Source organism: Aquarana catesbeiana, linkage group LG06, assembly GCF_042186555.1.
Source record: "Aquarana catesbeiana isolate 2022-GZ linkage group LG06, ASM4218655v1, whole genome shotgun sequence".
NCBI lineage: Eukaryota > Metazoa > Chordata > Amphibia > Anura > Ranidae > Aquarana > Aquarana catesbeiana.
In genome coordinates, this window is record NC_133329.1 from 53,619,192 (window position 1) to 53,639,425 (window position 20,234).

The 20,234-nt window shown below is 45.1% G+C and overlaps 2 protein-coding genes across 3 annotated transcripts in view; one reads left to right on the plus strand and one right to left on the minus strand.

Annotated features, from left to right (window-relative positions):
• Positions 1 to 20,234, minus strand: part of LOC141148415 (uncharacterized) — a 332,754-nt gene that overhangs the window by 211,048 nt on the left and 101,472 nt on the right. The window lies entirely within an intron of this gene.
• LOC141147564 (putative methyltransferase DDB_G0268948) overlaps positions 1,549 to 20,234 on the plus strand; it is an 83,589-nt gene continuing 64,903 nt past the window's right edge. The window contains exon 1 of one of the 2 annotated variants that reach the window (XM_073634788.1): positions 1,549 to 1,736. The gene's annotated coding sequence lies outside the window, so the exon portion shown is untranslated. Of the gene's footprint in view, positions 1,737 to 5,789; positions 5,917 to 20,234 lie in introns of those variants that run through there. The other variant, XM_073634787.1, reaches the window with a different exon arrangement.

The window sequence follows — 20,234 nt, forward strand, 5'->3', positions numbered from 1 at the left end:
CTGTTTTTTATTTTCCTTTCATGTCCCCCTCGGATCTACAGTGAATTTACTTCCAAGTGCACTTGCAGTGCAAAGTGGATTTTCCTTTAGTAAATAACCCTCTTTGTGTCTTTGAAAAAGAATGTATCTCCTCCATTTGCAAAGGGGGGAAGCGAGACCAAACACTACCATATGTGAGTTCTACATAGAACTGCTTTTCCAAGAATTGCATTTGAAGCTTCAAACAAAATATATACTTTCACAAATATGTAAAGATCTTATATAAAACTTCACTTTTTCTATACATAGAAGATAAATAAATTATGTAAATATATCCATTATTCTCAGAGACCCAATCCATTCATAAATTCTGATTTCTAACACTGGGAGAGCCTATTTATTTTGGTGGAGTCAGGTGATCAGGGTTCTGTGCCACCTGGAAGGCTGTCTGGGTGGACGTGAGTTATGTCGCCCCGGGCTGCTGGGCCAGAAGCCTGAGGCCTATCCCGGTGACACCTGGCTGTTAGGCTGCCTCAGGCCTATCCTGGAACAGGAGAAGCAGCGCAGGGTCAGGACTGCAGGATTGGAGTCCAACCAAGGTTCAGCTGGACGGGGAACCAGTTGTGGTCAGAGGTAGAAGGGAAGCTGTCTCCACTAAGGGACCATCCATCTTACTACCAGAGACTACAGTGAGTAAGCTTGAGCAAGTACCAGAGCAGGGGACGGTAAAGAAGTGGGAAAGCTTCAACAAGTGCCAAGCCAGGGACCCAGCAGGATAGCGGGGGTGACGCTTGAGGAGTATACTGCGGGATAGCTGTGGAAGAGCTCAGGGGGATCCAGTGACCGCTGGGATCTGGAAGTCTAGTGAGAGACTGGGAGCTCAGTGAGTGAGGATCTATAGTGAGATACTGTGAGATAAGAAACTGACTATTCTATGTTACCAAGAGTTACGTACAACTACCTTCTATTGACTATTGCAAGAATAGTTGCCTCATACCCACCATGCCTGGTGGTAACCCACTTTACAAAGGAGGATGTCAGCTCGCCTCTACCTGACTCTGGAGGTCACCATTAGGCCTCTAGGGGTTGGGGCCCTTGCTACATATACTGTATATGAATGTTATAATGTTAGTTTCTGAAGGTTACTTCAATATGACTTTGACAGAGGACAGAAAAGTATGTGTATGCATTTCTATTCTGAGTTTCTATGTTAGTATGTTAGGAGGAGTTATGTATCTTAATATAGATCAAACCATATATACAAGAATGGGTGTAATTCTCGTGAAGTGCTGACATAACTTTATAAAACACTATATAAGAATACAAGGTTCTAAATGGATAGTTAGAAAGAGATAGGGAAGGAAGGAAACTACACTCTGGAAGAATGCAACATCTGATATATAGATCTATATCTTTCTCCTTTTGATGATATGAAGCCTTACTATTTGTCACTACGTAAGTCTTGTCCTGCTTTGTGAAGAATAAACACCTTTTCTTAGGTATCCTACGAGCTAAGGATTCTTCAATTTCTACTATGAAATGAATATCTAACACTTTGTTGGAGATGCGGACCTGAAAGAAGAATAATCTTAACTCCAGTTATCGGTCCTGCGGTTTTTCTCACCTCTAGACAAGTTTGCTGCTTTGCACAGAGAGAGGAAAAAAGACCCAACCTACGAGGTTGATTGACGAGGCCATCTGGACGGTGTTCTTCAGGCTTTTAAGATCCAGGAAGGATTTTCGGGTAACCTGGGAAGGTGAGAGAGTCCTACAGGAATAAATGGGTTGGTGGCCCGTGGATATGGTTTTAAATGGAACTAAGCTTCGTGTTAGTTAAAAAAAGCCCCCATTGCAGGTACGCAGGCAGATGTTCTCTTTGGATGAGCGTAATTGTCATTTAAACAGCGACAGCGCTGAAAGCTGAAAATTGGCTTGGGCAGGAAGGGGGTGTAAGTGCACTGTATTGAAGCTGTTAAATGACAATTGCGCGGTCATGCTACACTGTACCCAAACAGATGTTTTATCATTTTGTTCCAACAAATAGAGCTTTCTTTTGGTGGCATTTGATCACCTCTGCGTTTTTTATTTTTGGCTAAAAAATTTTAAAAAGACCAAAAATTTTGAAAAATAAAGTTTTTCTTTTGTTTGTTATAAAATTTTGTAAATAAGTAAGTTTTCTCCTTCACTGATGGGCACTGATAAGGTGGCAATGATGAGGGGGCACTGATGATGGGCACTGATAGGCAGCACTGATGGGCACTGGTAGGTGGCACTGATATGCAGCACAGATGGACATTGATAGGCGGCACTGATGGGCACTCATGGGTGGCACTGGTGGGCACTGATAGGCGGCACTGATGGGCACTGATATGTGGCACTGATGGGCACTGATAGATGGCACTGATAGGCATAAATGATGGCACTGGCAGGCATTGGGGATGGGCACTGATTGGCAGCTTCCTGGGCACTGATTGGCATTTCGCTGGTGGTCGAGGGTGGCATAGCTGGTGGTCCAGTGTGGTGGCAATCCCTAGTGGTCCTGGCGGCGTCCTGGGTGGGAATCAGAGGGGGGGCTGCACTGATAAACAATCAGCACAGACCCCCCCCCCTGTCAGGAGAGCAGCCAATCGGCCCTCCTCTGCTCGCGTCTGTCAGACGTGAGTGAGGAAAAGCCAATCAACGGCTCTTCCTGTTTACATCGTAATCAGCCCTTATTGGACATGGCTGATCATGTGGTAAAGAGCCTCCACCGGAGGCTCTTTACCAAGATGGGTGTAGCGGTGTGTCAGACTGACACACCGCACCACCGATCGGCGCGATGCACGCCCCCATGGGCGCGTGGTGGCTGTTATCCTGCTGGACATCATATGGCGCTCAGTCAGTATAACTGAACCACCACCTGGCCGTCATTCTGCTATAGCCTGGGTGGGAAGTGGTTAATAAGGAAACTAATTTTAATGCTTCATGTAAATTTCTATGAATATTTAAGCCCTAAAAGTCAACAGAAAATGTGTGTTATTACACGTGGTCAATCTAAACACATTAAAGGGACAGAACAATGTTTTCAGAAAAATCCATTGATTTGAGATTGTGGAAAGAACTGTATGTAAATTAAATAAATGGAAAAGAACCTGGTGTTTAGTGTTTAACAAAAATCCTACAGATCTGGTTGCAGGAAATAATAAGTTAAGGATTGAGCATTTTTTACAAAAGATTCCAAACTTGGATTTAATAAATGATAGGTAGCAGATTGTCCTAATTTACTTGAGGCTACCCAGCAAATATTAAAATATGAAAGTTTTGTTCAATCTGAAATTTGTAAAAGCCAATTGCTGAAAGTCTTTGTAATAAGTATTTCTGGTAAGAGTAAGGACTTTCGTTGGGGGAGGAGTTTTTCTCGGGGAATTGGCCAATCGCAGTTCATGGGCAGGACCCAATCTGTGAGTTTTATGAGATTGTCCTCTAAACAATTTTTTTTCTCTTTGCTTTTATTAGAAAAGTCATATTTAAAAGCAGTGTACATGATTTTTAGCAGATGTACAATCAAAATCTGTTAAAAAACGAGAAACAAGATTGTTATCAATTGTACAATGAGATACAAAGCATGGCATCTATGACTGACAGTAATAGATTACATATAAATCACAAAATGCAGCTCTAAGAATTAATAAAAAGTCCCAATGTTTGAGAAAATATGACATCTCAATAAAAACAGTCTAATAGGTGTAGGTTCACACAAAGGAAAGTGTTGGGAAGAATCCGTCACCAAGGAGGAAAGGTTCACATTGACTCTTACCCCATTGAGTGGACTACTTAATCAAAAGCAGTCAAACACACTTGAAAATCCTCCACTTAGATTTCACCATACACATGGAGAGATAGATTGCATGAACATCAATAGGATCCTCCTTAGACTCTCATCACATCATGTAAATAGGTATAAAAAAGCGTAATTGCGCAGTATTACTGACAAGTACATTTATTAAGAATACAGTAAAGGCCAGAATGCTCACAAACAACACAGTAAAAAGCTCATATTATGAGTTAGCCTCAATCATTATCAGAATTTGATTAGACTTAAAAAGGTACCAAAACTGTAATTTATATATAAGGAGAGAGATAGGAACAGTTGCTTAGGGTGTCAACTATAGCCTCCGAAAACAAATGGACTATCTCGGCACCAACCACAAAGTTTGATTATCATAAAATATTAATTTATTACATATAAAAAAACATCAATCACAACATTGATTATTAAAACAGTAGAGGAAGGTCAAAACAGCAATACAATACTTGTAGACTTCCAGGCTGATAACTGGTTAAAGAGTATTTTCACAGATTTATACAGTCCTCAATAAGGATGAGCCGGTCACCCCCCAGAGCTTGCGAACAGACAAAAAATTTGGGCAAACACTGTTATGCCCCGTACACACGATCGGATTTTCCGACGGAAAAAGTGCGATCGGATTGTGTTGTCGGAAATTCCGATCGTGTGTGGGCTCCATCGGACTTTTTCCGTAGGAATTTCCGACACACAAAGTTTGAGAGCAGGATATAAAATTTTCCGACAACAAAATCCGATCGTTTAAATTCCGATCGTGTGTACACAAATCTGATGCACAAAGCGCCACGCATGCTCAGAATAAATAAAGAGATGAAAGCTATTGGCTACTGCCCCGTTTATAGTCCCAACGTACGTGTTTTACGTCACCGCGTTCAGAACGATCAGTTTTTCCGACAACTTTGTGCAACCGTGTGTATGCAAGACAAGTTTGAGCCAACATCTGTCGGAAAAAATCAGATGGAAAAATCAGATCGGAATGTCCGATCAATGTCCGATCGTGTGTACAGGGCATTAAAGTCTATGGGACACGAACATGAAAAATCAAAGGTGATCATTTTAAAGGCTTATATGCAAATTATTGTCATAAAAAGTGTTTGGGGACCTGGGTCCTGCCCCAGGGGACATGGATCAATGCAAAAAAAAGTTTTAAAAACAGACATTTTTTCGGGAGCAGTGATTTTAATAATGTTTAAAGTGAAACAATAAAAATGAAATATGCCTTTAAATTTAGTACCTGGGGGGTGTCTATAGTATGCCTGTAAAGTGGTGCATTTTTCCCATGTTTAGAACAGTACCACAGTAAAATTACATTTCTAAAGGAAAAAAGTCATTTAAATCTGATCGCGGCTGTAATGAATTGTCGGGTCTCAGCAATATAGGTACAACTCATTGAAAAAAATGGCATGGGTTCCCCCCTTGTCCATTACCAGGCCCTTTGGGTCTGATATGAATATTAAGGGGAACCCCGAACCAAAAATGTAAAAATAAATTGCGTGGGCGTCCCCCAAAATCCATACCATGCACTTCAGGTCTGGTATGGATATTAAAGGGAACCCTGCACCAAATTAAAAAAAAAATGTCAGAGGAGTCCCCCCCAAAATCCATACCAGACCCTTATCCGAGCACGCAACCTGGCAGGCCGCAGGAAAAGAGCGGGGGCAAGAGAGCGCCACCCCTCTTGAACCGTACCAGGCCACATGCCCTCAACATGGGGAGGATGCTTTATATATACACACACGCACACACACATATATATATATATATATATATATATATATATATATATATATATATATATATATATATATATATAAAAGCAAATGGAAGCATATACAAATAAAGACAAGGGGGGAGGGGGGACAGAGAAAGAAATGGGAAAGGAAAAGGGGGGAAGGGGTAGGAAAGGAAAGGAGATAAGAGAGGGGGATAGGGAAGGGAAAAGCAGGGAAGGGGGAGGAGGAAGGAAATGTGGGATGGGGAGGGGGGAGGAGAGGGAGGAGGGAGAAAGAAAGGGTGAAGAAAAAAAAAAGCTGCAACGGCTCCATAGGAGGCTCCTGTCAAGTGACGCTTCTTCGTGGTGACAGCTGAGACAGGTATAAACAGAGGTGGGAGAGGGAAGAGGGGTGGAGGGGGGTATGGGAGAAAGGGGAGGAAAAGTCCAGTCATGTGATGATTTACCTACCAATCTTGGCAGAATACAGATGTACAATTATACTTGGGGGGGGTTGGGACAGAAAGAAAACCAGAGACCAGGAGCAGTTTGGGTTCATAACAGCAGTAAAAAGCTCATTTCAATCCAATAAAAACGATCAATGTTTCTATCCGGTGTAATGACTGGCTGTCGAGCTTGGTAAGATCATATAACCCAATAAATTATCTTCTGCACTCTTTGGAAAGTACGTGACATTTAAGGAGTGAACTACCAGCAGAGAAATGCAGATCCAGTTACTCAGACTGGCCAGACATGCCATGACCGTTTTCATTTCATCTGTGGATCAGAGCACAACACATTTTTGTGTTAACTCTTCCAGATATCTGGAAGAGGGTTAGTGGATAAGAAAAAGAAAAAAAAATATTTGAAAAGGTATTATTACTTACTAAAGTAATTGTTTTAAGAAGATTTTTTGGGGCCTTACTAACTTTTCTCGAGAATTCATTTGCAGACACAGCAACAAATTTTTAATTAATTATTAAGGCTTCAGTTACTCCTCATATGCGAGGGGGGTATCCACCTTGGTAACTAAAGCTCTCCCCATAACCATTCAGGCTGTACGCACTGACATTAAGGGGAGGTATGTTATTCTTGGAAGCGAGTTGGCTTCAGGAGGAGTATATACTTATTAAGTGCACGGAGGCCATTAAACAGTTTTGGGCAGAAAATGGTAATTTTGGAACTCCTCCTCTTCAGTGGGAGGCTTTTAAGGCCACACTAAGGGGAGTGTTCATAGCGGAGGTACATGGATTTAAGAAGCAATTAGCTTCCACCATACAGAGTAAGGAAGCTGAGGTGACCTTAGCGGAGGCAGAATATATTAGGGACCCCACTAGAGAGAGGTTGTTGATTTCACGCATAAGAACCAGGGAGTACAAGACGCTCCTTACAGAACGTACCACAAACTTAACCTGGCTCAACGCAGGCGTCTATTTGAATTTGGCGACAAGAATGGCAGGCTTCTGGCATACTTGGCGCGACCGGAGTATGTGCCGGTACATATTAAGTCAATTCATGATAACTGCAGATTGGAAGTATGTGATTCAGCTGACATTTTGAAAACCTTTGTTCAATTTTATACTGAACTATACAAATCTTGTACTCCTCTGGGGACAGAGGATTTACTGACGTACATAAAAGACATTGATCTCCCTAGGCTGACAATGGAAGATAGTAAAACACTGGAAACTGATATTGCGGTTGAGGAGGTGGAGAAGGCAATTGCCTCCTTCCCGCCAAGGAAGTCCCCTGGTCTGGACGGTCTCCCGTCGGAATGGTACTACACTTTCAGATATGGTCTAGCCCCTCGGTTACTAAAGGTGTTTGATGCGGCGAAGTCGGACGGTAGGCTACCTCTGTCAATGCGGGAGGCCTTGGTTGTCCTGATCCCCAAAGGGGGAAAGGACCTCCGAGAATGTGACTCCTACTGGCCGATTTAGTTGATGAATGTTGACACAAAAATTCTGGCCAAAGTCCTTGCAAGTAGATTACAAACAGTCATCACGAAACTGGTTGACGCAGATCAAACAGGATTCATACAAGGTCGCTGTGCACAAATGAACATTAGAAGACTCTTTTTAAACCTTCAGGCGACTCACGACAACTCTGGGACTAGAATGGTGGCTTCTTTAGACACTGAAAAGGCCTTTGACTCCGTGGAGTGGTCCTATTTGTTTCACCTCTTGGAGTCATTTGGCTTTGGCCCTATTTTTATTTCATGGGTACGGCTTCTGTATACGGATCCCTTGATTAGGCTGAGGGTCAATGGCGTTATCTCGGATCCTTTCCCAATATTCCGGGGCACTAGGCAGGGGTGTCCTCTTTCACCCCTCCTCTTTGCCCTGGCAATTGAGCCTTTGGCAGTTAAATTAAGATCTACCACGGCTTTAACTGGCCTGAGGATTGGGGAATTTGAGGAAAGAGTGTCACTGTATGCAGATGACATGCTGCTGTACTTACAAGACCCAGGACCCTCGCTCTCTACAGCCTTTTAGTTGATACAGGACTTCGGGGATCACTCTGGATTCCATATAAACTGGAAGAAATCCTCTCTATTCCCTATTGATAAAGAAGTGGCTGTTCCCTCGGATTGTCCTATCCCATTATCCAGCTCTTTCAGGTACTTGGGGGTTGAGGTTCAGCTTCCCATCTCTAGGTATCTGGAGAATAACCTGTCGCCCATAGTGGGAAATTTTCGGGAGAAGGTACAGAGGTGGAGGAACCTGCCGCTCAGTTTGTTGGGCAGGATAAATCTATTTAAAATGATTTTCCTCCCTAAATTTCTTTACATTCTCTCGAATTCCCCTGTTTTTGTGCCGTTACAAATATTTAAATATATTGACTCAGTTGTTGTGGGGCTACTCTGGGGAGCCAAGGCTCCTAGAGTGTCCTTGGCAATATTAAAACTACCAGTTACAATGGGAGGGTTGGCACTTCCAGATTTACGCTCATATTTTATGGCTTCCCAATTAGTATTCTTGCACTGGCGACTTTTCCCACAGGAACCCAATGCCACTACCTTGTTTGAGGCGGCATTGGCTACCTCTCAGGAAACCCTCCAGAATATACTGTATAGAAGGGGGATTCCGGGGAAGAAGATGGGATCAGTTCTGGCACTTCCTGGGAAGGAATTCCACCTGTGCTCCCAATGGCGAAAGGATACGTCACTGGCACTGTCCCCGAATAGTCCGCTATGGTACAATGGGTCACTGGGGGAATTTTTGATATTACAGGATGGGCAAAAGACCTGGGCGCAATATGGTATTAAGTACCTGCACCAGATTTGTCAGAATGATCGACTGGCCACCTTTGATCAATTGAGGGCCCAGTTTAATGTACCCAAGATATGGTTGTTTCGGTATATGCAGTTGAAACACGCAGCGAGAGTGCAGTTTGGAGGGGATACAATTTTGGTCCAGAATACAGATTTGGAGAAGGCTTTGATAGATCCCGAACCATCTGGGCGAATCTCTAGGTATTACGGGGAAGTGGGACCAGGAATAAAGATAATAACGACTAGAGCTAAGCAGCGATGGGTAGAGGCTGTCCCGGAGTTGTCGGAGGAGCAGTGGCAGGAGGTACTGGATACATATGTGGTGACTGTTATTTCATCTACGGACAAAATGATTCAGTTTAGGTACCTTCATCAACAGTATTATACTCCTGTTAGACTATACAACATGCAAAGAAAGGAAACAGCTCTCTGTCATAAATGTAGGGAGAAGGATGGCACTTTCATACATATGGTGTGGGAGTGCAGGAAGGTGAGGCCACTGTGGTCACAGGTAACTGAGTTTATTTCTGATAAATTCGCCTTACCTAACATTTGTTCACCCTTACGCTGTCTCCTGGGGGTTTTTGACCAGGAGGAGATGAATACATGTACTAAACTGTTTCTTAGGATCTTATACTTTGGGGTGCGGAAACTGATTGCCAGACGCTGGATTCATGAAGAACAGCTGACATTAGGAATGTGGATAAAAATAGTTAATGCGGATGTGCTGATGTACAAGATGACATATGAAGCCAGGGGAGCTCCTAAGAAATTTAGGAAGGTTTGGTTTAGATGGGTGGATTCGAAAAACACGCTGGACGAGGAAGAGCCATTGAATGAGGGACAATAAAGGCTGTTGTTTTTTGTTCCCAATTCAATGAGGAAGGGGGGATAGGGGGAGTTGGTTTCTTTTCCTCTCTTACGGAGTTTAGAGCATAGGATTTTCTAGATTAGTGCTTGGGACACCGAATGCGGACATCTCAGGGGGGAAATGGGTTTTGTTTTAATGTTATGGGAGGTTTTCCTCCTCTCTTTTTTTGAGGGAGGGGTTTTTCTCCCCCTTCTTTTGTTTTTTTTTTTTTGTTTTTCTTTAATAAAAAAATGCACATATATATTGCAAAAGTAGAGTGGAAATGGAAATCTATGTGACACATGTAAAAAAGACGGATATATATATCTGTGATAATACTGTGATGGATGCAATTTCTATCTGTTTCTTTTTGGACATTGTAATCCCAACCACTGTTATGTATGCTTATTCTGATATGTGCGCAATAAAAATTCTTTAAAAAAAAAAAAAAAATGATTAAGGCTTACTGAGGATATAGGGCAAATACTTTTAATAACAGGAGAGGCCTTATTAATTTAGTATTTTTGATTAAACCCTTTCATGACTAAGCCTATTTTTGAAATTTGGTGTTTACAAGTTAAAATCCATATTTTTTGCTAGAAAATTACTTAGAACCCCCAAACATTATATATATATATATATATATATATTTTTTTTAGCAGAGAATCTAGAGAATAAAATGGAGATTGTTGCAATATTTTATATCACACGGTATTTGTGCAGCTGTGTTTTAAACGCAAATTTTTGGAAAAGGGACACTTCCATGAATTTAAAAAAATCCAAACAGTAAAGTTACCCCAATTTTTTTATAGAATGTGAAAGATGATGTTATGCCGAGTAAATAGATACCAAACATGTCACGCTTTATAATTGCACGCACTGGAATGGCGACAAACTATGGTAGCTATGAATTTCCATAGGCGACGCTTTAAATTTTTTTTACGCTTACCAGGTTAGAGTTACAGAGGTAGTCTAGGGCTAGAATTATTGCTCTCGCTCTGACGATCGCGGCGATACCTCACATGTGTGATTTGAACACCGTTTACATATGCGGGCGTGACTTCCGTATGCGTTTTCTTCGCTGCGTGAGCTCGCGGGGACGGGGGCGCTTTAAAAAAAAAAAAATTTTAAATTTATTTTTAGACATATAAATTGTGTTTTAAAAAAAAATGTTTTTTTTTTTACTTTTATTGCTGTCACAGGGAATGTAAACATTCCTTGTGACAGTAATAGGTGGTGACAGGTACTCTTTATGGAGGGATCGGGGGTCTAAAAGACCCCCGATCCCTCCTCTGCACTTCAAAGTATTCAGATCGCCGAAAACGGCGATTCTGAATACTGTGTATTTTTTTAAATTCGGCGCCATTGGCAGCCGAGTAAACGGGAAGTGACGTCATGACGTCGCTTCCGCGTTTACATTGAGAAGGCTGGAACGAAGCCACCCACAGCTTCGTTCCAGCCCGCCCACAGCCGCCGGAGGCAGCCGGTTGGACACCGGGCCTCCCGATCGCACGGGAGGCCCGGTAAGAGCGGCGGGAGGGGGGGTCCTCCCCTCCCGCTCCTCCAGTATAACAGCCGAGCGGCTTTTAGCCGCATCGGTTGTTATATACGGGTAGCCGATCGCCCGCTCGAAACAACGGTACCAGGATGATGCCTGCAGCTGCGGGCATCATCCCGGTATAACCCCCGAAAGCCGAGTACGCACATATGCGTACGGTCGGCGGGAAGGGGTTAATATAGAGATCTCTCTCAACCATTTTACATTCAAGTATATGTGGGAGACGAGACAATTTCATTGGTATTTTTACAAAAATGTGTTAGGAGTGCATTGTCCAATACTACAGGTCAGACACATTGTGGGTTTCGCACCATTTGTTTTGAAAACCTCTCATGTTACACAAAAGACCCCTTTCACACTGGGGCGCTTTGTAGGCGCTACAGCGCTAAGCGCCCTGAAAGAGCCGCTCCTGTCTCTCCAATGTGAAAGCCCCAAGGGCTTTCACACTGGAGCGGTGCGCTGGCAGGACGCTAAAAATAAGTCCTGCTAGCAGCATCTTTGGAGCGGTGTGTATTCTGCTCCCCCACCGCTCCTGCCCATTGAAATCAATGTGCAGCGCGGCTATACTGCCGGCAAACCGCTGCTGCAGCAGCGCTTTGCGGGTGGTTTTAACCCTTTCCTGGCTGGTTTTAACACTTTCTCGGCCGCTAGTGGGGGTAAAATGTGAGGGACAGAGCCTAGGTTGTGTAATTAATCATGAAAAAGTCACTTTTTCAACTTTTAGTGCCGGTTCACACTGCTGCGTGGTGCGAGATCGCATGTGATTCGCACCGCTATGCAGTGCAAATCACATGCGTTGTCCGTGCAATACCATTTCAGCCATACAGATAGTATGGAAAAGTCCCAGAAACCTCAGATGGTGGTCTTGCTATATCACACAATTAAACACCCCACACCGAAGTCCGTGTATCACACTTCCCTTCGGGGTTCACACTCACCAGAGGGATGGATATATCAGGCATGGATAGATAAACCACAGCTATCCTCAACATCAAGGAAGGTGTCACAGCTTATCCTAAGGTCTCCACCACTTTCTCGGACAGAAAAAAGGCTCCAATAGTGTGATTCCATTTTCTCTTTTATCACACTATTTGAGCCTTTTTTTCTGTCTGAGGAACCAGATAAGAGAGACCTTAGGATAAGCTGTGACACCTTCCTTGATGTTGAGGATAGCTGTGGTTTATCTATCCATGCCTGATATATCCATCCCTCTGGTGAGTGTGAACCCCGAAGGGAAGTTTGATACATGGACTTCGTTGTGGGGTGTTTAATTGTGTGATATAGCAAGACCACCATCTGAGGTTTCTGGTGACTTTTCCACACCATCTGTAAACTGTTTTTTCCTTGTGTGTTACATACATATGAAAGCTGATCATAGACTTTATGATAGTAGCGCTGCCATAACAATTATAGGCACCTGAGTTGATTTTGTGCTAATTTTATTATTGTTATATATATATATTTTTGTAATTTATGCGTTTGCATTTTAAGCGGCTGCTGTGGTGTTACTGATATACAGTGTTAGCATTTATTGTTGCAACTGTGAAAGCTCTATATATTTTATGAAATCTAACACATCTATAGCACTGAGATAGTGGAAGAAGGCCCAGAATTCACTGTAGATTTTTCATACAGATAGTATGGCTGAAATTGCAACGCATTTGGACTAAACTTGCACAGGACCCTTTTTTTGGTCCGCACCAGAATCAGATCGCATGGGTGTTCACACCTAAGCGATCCGATTCATGTCCGAACTGTCAGTTCACAGTGTGATATGCGAGCTGAAATGGGAGTGTCATTAACAATGTATTGACACTCCCCGCAGGTTGCATGTGGCAGTGTGAACTGCCGTATGAGTCGGGTGCGATGCGGGAATCCGCAGTGGATTAGCAGGGTTCCCGCATTGCACAAGTGTGAACTGGCCCTTAGTGGACATTTATCGGGAAAGAATTTCCTGTGCTTGTATAAATGGATCCAGATATTGGCACAATGGAACGTATGTGATGGGATTTGCTGTTTGGATTTCAGATCAGCATTTTTTTAATTACAATATAAACTTCTTGTATATATGTCTGCACTGAGAGCTGAACTTAAAACCCCATACACACTATTAGATTTTCTGCAGATTTTTGTCTTCAGATTTACCAAAACCATATAATATGAGGTCAAATCTTTGATTGATTTGAATTTGTATGAAATGAGGCAGGCCCTTGCACTACATGGTTTTGGTAAATCTGAAGACAAAAATCTGCAGAAAATCTAATAGTGTGTATGGGGTCTAAAACTGCGAGTGTAAAGCCTCGTACACACGATCGGATTTTCTGCAGACAAAACCTCTGACTTTTTTCCGAAGACATGTGCCTGGATTTTGTCTTGCATACAAACGGCAAGGAATTGTTGGCCAACAAACACGAACATAGTGACGTACTACGTGGATTTTTTAGCTCTTTAGCGCCACCCTTTGGGCTCCTGCTAATCTTGTGTTAGTAGAAGTTTGGTGAATGTTGATTCGTGCTTTTCATTTAGCAATTTTCATTTAGCACTTTTCATTTTGTTCTTTTCATTTAGTGCTTTTAGTTTTGCGCTTTTTTTTTTTAATTTTCCGACAACAAGTTTTGTTGTTGGAAAATTTGAGAACCAGCTCTCAAACATTTGTTGTCGGAAATTCTGATGGACATAGGTGTGCGCACAGGGTGTGCCGGATGTGCCTGGGCACACTCTAATCACCGCATGCGCATTAGCATTATCGTTCTGTGTGCCAGCAGGAAGATGGGAAAGATCTCCCTTTTACCGGCACTGTCATAAGAGAAGTGTTTACAGACTCCCTTTTAGGGATGAGCCGAACACCCCCCGGTTCGGTTTGCACCAGAACCTGCGAACGGACCGAAAATTCGCACGAACGTTAGAACCCCATTGACGTCTATGGGACTCGAATGTTCGAAATCAAAAGTGCTCATTTTAAAGCAGGCATGTCCAAAGTCCGGCCCGCGGGCCAATCGCGGCCCGCGGTCCGGTTTCGGACGGCCCGCCTGGTAATTTTGACATATATATCTTTTGTGGCCCCCAACGAATCCTCGAGCGCCGGGGGCCATAAAAGATAGATATGCTGGCTGCCTTGGAGGGGGCGGGACAAGCGCCGTACAGGATACAGGAGAATTTCCTGTTTACACGGCGTCCTGTGTAAAAGGAAGTCCCGTCTCCTGCGCTGCCATTGGACAATTGTTTTGTCCATCATAGGAGGCGGGACTTTCAATTAAAGAGGCCGCCGTGTAAACAGGAATTTCTCCTGTATATCTGTTGGCGCTCGTCCCGCCCCCTCCCTGTCTCCTCCAAGGCTGCAGATGGACATGAATCAGGCTGCACTGACAGCAATGGTGAGTCTGCATTCATGTCAATGTGGTGGGGGCTGCCGTATTTATGTCAATGTGGTGGGGGCTGCATTCATGTCAATGTGGGGGCTGCATTCATGTGAATGTGGTGGGGGCTGCATTCATGTCAATGTGGGGGCTGCATTCATGTGAATGTGGTGGGGGCTGCATTCATGTCAATACGGTGGGGGCTGCATTCATGTCAATACGGTGGGGGCTGCATTCATGTCAATACGGTGGGGGCTGCATTCATGTGAATGTGGTGGGGGCTGCATTCATGTCAATACGGTGGGGGCTGCATTCATGTCAATACGGTGGGGGCTGCATTCATGTCAATACGGTGGGGGCTGCATTCATGTCAATACGGTGGGGGCTGCATTCATGTGAATGTGGTGGGGGCTGCATTCATGTCAATACGGTGGGGGCTGCATTCATGTCAATACGGTGGGGGCTGCATTCATGTCAATACGGTGGGGGCTGCATTCATGTCAATACGGTGGGGGCTGCATTCATGTGAATGTGGTGGGGGCTGCATTCATGTCAATACGGTGGGGGCTGCATTCATGTCAATACGGTGGGGGCTGCATTCATGTTAATGTGGTGGGGGCTGCATTCATGTTAATGTGGTGGGGGCTGCATTCATGTCAATACGGTGGGGGCTGCATTCATGTCAATACGGTGGGGGCTGCATTCATGTCAATACAGTGGGGGCCACATTCATGGCAATGGAGTGGGGGCCGCAGATGGGCACTGATTAGGCTGCATTGATGGGCACTGACCCTTATTTTGCTTCACAGTTCTTTATTTAAAATTTAAGATTTTTTTTCCTGAAACTTCATTTTTAAAGTGAAGGTGCGTGTTATAAGCAGATTAAATCCGGTATATCCAAATAACACGCCCAAGCTCATCTATTCACCACACACAGCACAAAGGCAAGAGAATTCTTGTTGGGCCGTGTATTAGTGCTCGGATGGACACACTTAGACCAAATTTTAATGGTTTAAGAATGTCAGGCAAAATGGTCGGCCCTCAAGCATGTTCTATTCATCAAATCTGGCCCTCTTGGAAAAAAGATTGGACACCCCTGTTTTAAAGGCTAATTTGCATGGTATTGTCCTAAAAAGGGTTTGGGGACCCGGGTCCTGCCCCAGGGGACATGTATCAATGCAAAAAAAACTTTTAAAAACGGCCGTTTTTTCGGGAGCAGCGATTTTAATGATGCTTAAAGTAAAAATATTCCTTTAAATATCGTACCTGGGGGGTGTCTATAGTATGCCTGTAAAGTGACGCGTGTTTCCCGTGCTTAGAACAGTCCCTGCACAAAATGTCATTTTTAAAGGAAAAAAGTCATTTAAAACTGCTTGCGGCTTTAATGTAATGTCAGGTCCTGGCACTATGGATGAAAATCAGTGAGACAAATGGCATGGGTACCCCCCAGTCTATTACCAGGCCCTTTGGGTCTTGTATGGATATTAAGGGGAACCCCGCACCCAAATTAAAAAAGGAAACAGCAGTATACAGGCTCTGTACTCTGAACAGCAGTATACAGGCGGTGCAAACAAGACAGGGACTGTAGGTTTGTTGTTAAGTAGAATCTGTTTGTAATTTTGAACTGGTACTTTTTTAACGTGTTTAGCTCCAGCCAAAAAATCTATTTTAAGCTTTTTGGAAAACATAACACAACACTGCAACCCCTCAAATAAACTCTAGTTGGAACGCAGGAACAAGCCCTGTTGCAAAGTATTGCATCAAAAATTGTAATTACACACCCCTGTTAAACAGGGGCTGAAAAATTGGGCCTTAGGCACTGGTGCTGGTGCCACAACACTGCAACCCCTCACAGAAACTCTAGTTGGAGCGCAGGAATGAGCCCTGCTGCAAAGTATTGCATCAAAAATTTTATTACACGCCCCTGTTAAACAGGGGCTGAAAAATTGGGCCTTAGGCACTGGTGGTGGTGCCCAGAACCAAAAATGTTCTTACAAGCTATCAGCGTGATCATTGAGGAGGAAGAGGATAATTACTCAGGATAGTCACTCAGCATCAGCATAGGCAGTCTTTGAAGGGATCTGAGATTTAAAAAAAAAATATTCAGTTACATCAGCATCTGGTGCTTGGTAGCTGGTGGTGATCCAAGACTGATTCATTTTTATGAAGGTCAGTTGATCGACCGAGTCGGTGGACAGACGCACCCTGTGATCGGTTACAAAGCCTCCAGCAGCACTGAATGTGCATTCCGAAAGAACGCTGGATGCAGGACAGGCCAGTAGCTCAATTGCATACTGTGCAAGCTCTGGCCAGTGATCCATCCTCAAGACCCAGAGGATTTTCGGTGGGAAAGGTGTCCAAGTCAGATCTTGCCCCTAGGTATTCCTGCACCATGTAAAACAGGCGCTGGCGATGGTTGCTAGAACCGATCATACCTTGGGGCTGTGGACTAAAAAAATTGTCTGAACGCATCGGTCAGACGGCCACCTTCTCCACCGCTCCTTCTTTGACTGACCGAAGCCTCAGCAACACGTTGTCCAGAAACAGGAGTTTGTAACCTCCCAGTCTCTGGGAACGCGTTGCACAGACCTTTCTGCAAGGCCTCCCGAAGATGTTTCATCCTCTGCTCCCTCTGCGACGGCAAGATAAGGTCTTTGTAACGTGGATCAAGGAGGGTTGCCAGCCAGTATTGGTCCTTCTCCTTGATACCACGAATACGAGGATCCTTACGCAGGCTTTGCAGGATCAGGGAGGCCATGCAGCGTAGGTTTGCTGAGGCATTCGGTCCGGAGTCCTCTGGGTCACTAAGGACTACATGGTCCGCAGCCACCTCCTCCCAGCCACGTACAAGTCCATGTGTTTCTTGGGACTGATCCCTTAAAGACTGCTGCTGATGCTGAGTGCCAGGCTCCACCTCCATACTGACACAATCCTCCTCCTCCTCCTCTTCCTGTGTGATTGGCGGGCACGCAGGAACACTGTCTGGATAAAGGGGGCCTTGAGAGCTAAGGAAGTCCTCCTCTTCCTGCCTCTGTTCTGCCTCAAGTGCCCTGTCCATTATTCCTAGCAGTGTGTGCTCCAACAGGTGGACAAGGGGGACAGTGTCACTGATGCATGCACTGTAACTGCTCACCATCCTCGTGGCCTCCTCAAATGGTGACAGGACAGTGCATGCATCCCTGATCATGGCCCACTGGCGTGGGGAAAAAAAAACAAGCTCCCCTGACCCTGTCCTGGTGCCATAGTCGCACAGGTACTCATTGATGGCCCTCTGCTGCGTGTGCAGCCACTGCAGCATGGCTAACGTTGAGTTCCACCTGGTGGGCATGTCACAGATTAGGTGGTTCTTGGGCAGGTAAACTCCTTTTGGAGGTCCGCCAGCCGAGCACTGGCATTATATGACCGGCGGAAATGCACACAGACTTCCCTGGCCTGCCTCAGGACATCCTGTAAGCCCGGGTACCTGCCCAAGAACCGCTGCAACACCAAGTTAAGGACGTGAGCCAAACAGGGCACATGGGTCATTTGTTCCTGTCGGAGGGCAGAGAGGAGGTTGGTGCCATTGTCGCAAACCACCATTCCTGCCTTATGTTGGCGTGGCGTCAACCACCTCTCTAACCTGCCCCTGCAGAGCTGACAGAACCTCTGCCCCAGTGTGGCTCCTGTCCCCCAAGCACACCAGCTCAAGCACCGCATGGCATCTTTTGGCCTGCGTACTTGCGTAGCCCCTTGAACGCCTATGGAGCACCGCTGGTTCTGAGGACAAAGCACAGGAAGAGGCCATGGAGGAAGAAGAAGAGGAGGGGGTGGAGGAGAGAGGTGTGTCACAATCATTAGTAGTGGCATTTTGGAGGCGTTTTGGCAGAACAACCTCCAACACTACTGCACCTTGTCCTGCATCCTTCCCAGTCACCCAATGCGCGGTGAAAATTAGGTAATGTCCCTGTCCATGCCTGCTGGACCATGAGTCAGCGGTAATATGCACCTTACCACTGACTGCCCTGTCCAACGAGGCATGGACATTTCCTTCCACATGCTGGTAGAGAGCAGTAATTGCCTTCCGTGAGAAGAAGTGGCGTTTGGGTACCTGCCACTGAGGAACCGCACATTCCACAAAGTCACGGAAGGGGGCAGAGTCTACCAACTGAAAAGGCAGCAGTTGAAGTGCTAGCAATTTTGCCAAGCTAGCATTCAACCGCTGGGCATGTGGATGGCTGGGAGCGAACTTCTTTTGGTGGTGCAGCAGTTGGGGCAGGGAAATTTGCCTGGTACAATCTGACGTTGGTGTACCGAAAGCAGATTGCCCACAAGTACTTGGCTGTGACACACCTAATTCTACACCTTCATTCCTCTCAGTGCAGGTCTCTGAGAGGACTGAAGGTATAGTGGGGTTGGAGATCTCAGCTGATGAGGAGCAAGGAGAGGTCCTCTTTGTTCTTTGGTGTGGGTCTTTTAGATACGCTTGCCAACAAACTGCATGGCAGGTCAACATATGTCTGGTCAAGCATGTGGTGCCCAAGCGGGAGATGTTTTGGCCACGAGAGATACGCTTGAGACATATGTTGCAAATAGCAGCAGTGCGATCTGATGCACTCGTCCCAAAAAAGGCCCACACCAAAGAACTTTTTGAATAACGCGCAGAGACTGCAGTGCCCTGCACATGCGGAGCTTTGGGGTGTGATGCAGTCAGTGTGCTGCCCTTAGGCTGGCCCCTGGAGGGCATCCTGCCTCGTTGGTGATGTGCCTCCTCCTCCTCTTCCTCCTCCACCCTCCTATCAGTCACCCACGTTGAGTCACTGACCTCATCATCCCCTCCCTCCTCATCACTGGAGCAAACCTGGCAGTATGCTGCAGCAGGGGGAGCATGACTGCCAGATTGCTGTCCTTCTTGGGCACCTCCTCTGTCCGTGCTCACGTTACTGCCTTCATCTAGCTCAGTATCATCACCAGAGCCTTCCAAACGCTGGGCATCCTCCTGGAGCATGTACCCAACACTGTGGTCAAACAGTTTGAGGGACTCCTCAGGAGGACATGGTGGGGCTAGGGAAGGAGTCACTGATGCCATTGAGCCGAGGGAAGAGGCTGCGTTGGCAGCTGCTTTGCCAGACAAAGTACCCTGAGCATGGGTGAGAGCATGAGGAGAATGAGGACGGCTTGGTCATCCACTCAACCAAGTCTTCTGCATGTTGCGGCTCAAAAAGGCCAAGCGTGTCCCACGGCCATGTGCTGATGAGGATGCACCGTCTCCACGACCAGCACTGTTGCCTCTAGACACAGAGCCTGCTTGCCCTCTTTTATTGGCTTGTGACTGTCTGCCTCTCCTTGTTGGCCTTCCAGACATACTAATGGCCTGTAGCTGCACTAAGCTGATATATATATATACTGATACTGCAGCTAGCAAAATCAACTGCCTGCCTGTAGTATGAGAACACCACCAACCTTCTACAGATAGCTTTAGCTGAACATTGTGCAGAGCTCACAAAAAAATAACTTGTAGCCTTTTTAGCTGCCTGCGGTAGTGATAGGATCAGGAAAACACCACCAACCTTCTACAGGTAGCTTTAGGTGAACACTGTGCAGAGCTCACAAAAAACTAACTTGTAGCTTATTTAGCTGCCTGCGGTAGTGATAGGATCAGGAAAACACCACCAACCTTCTACAG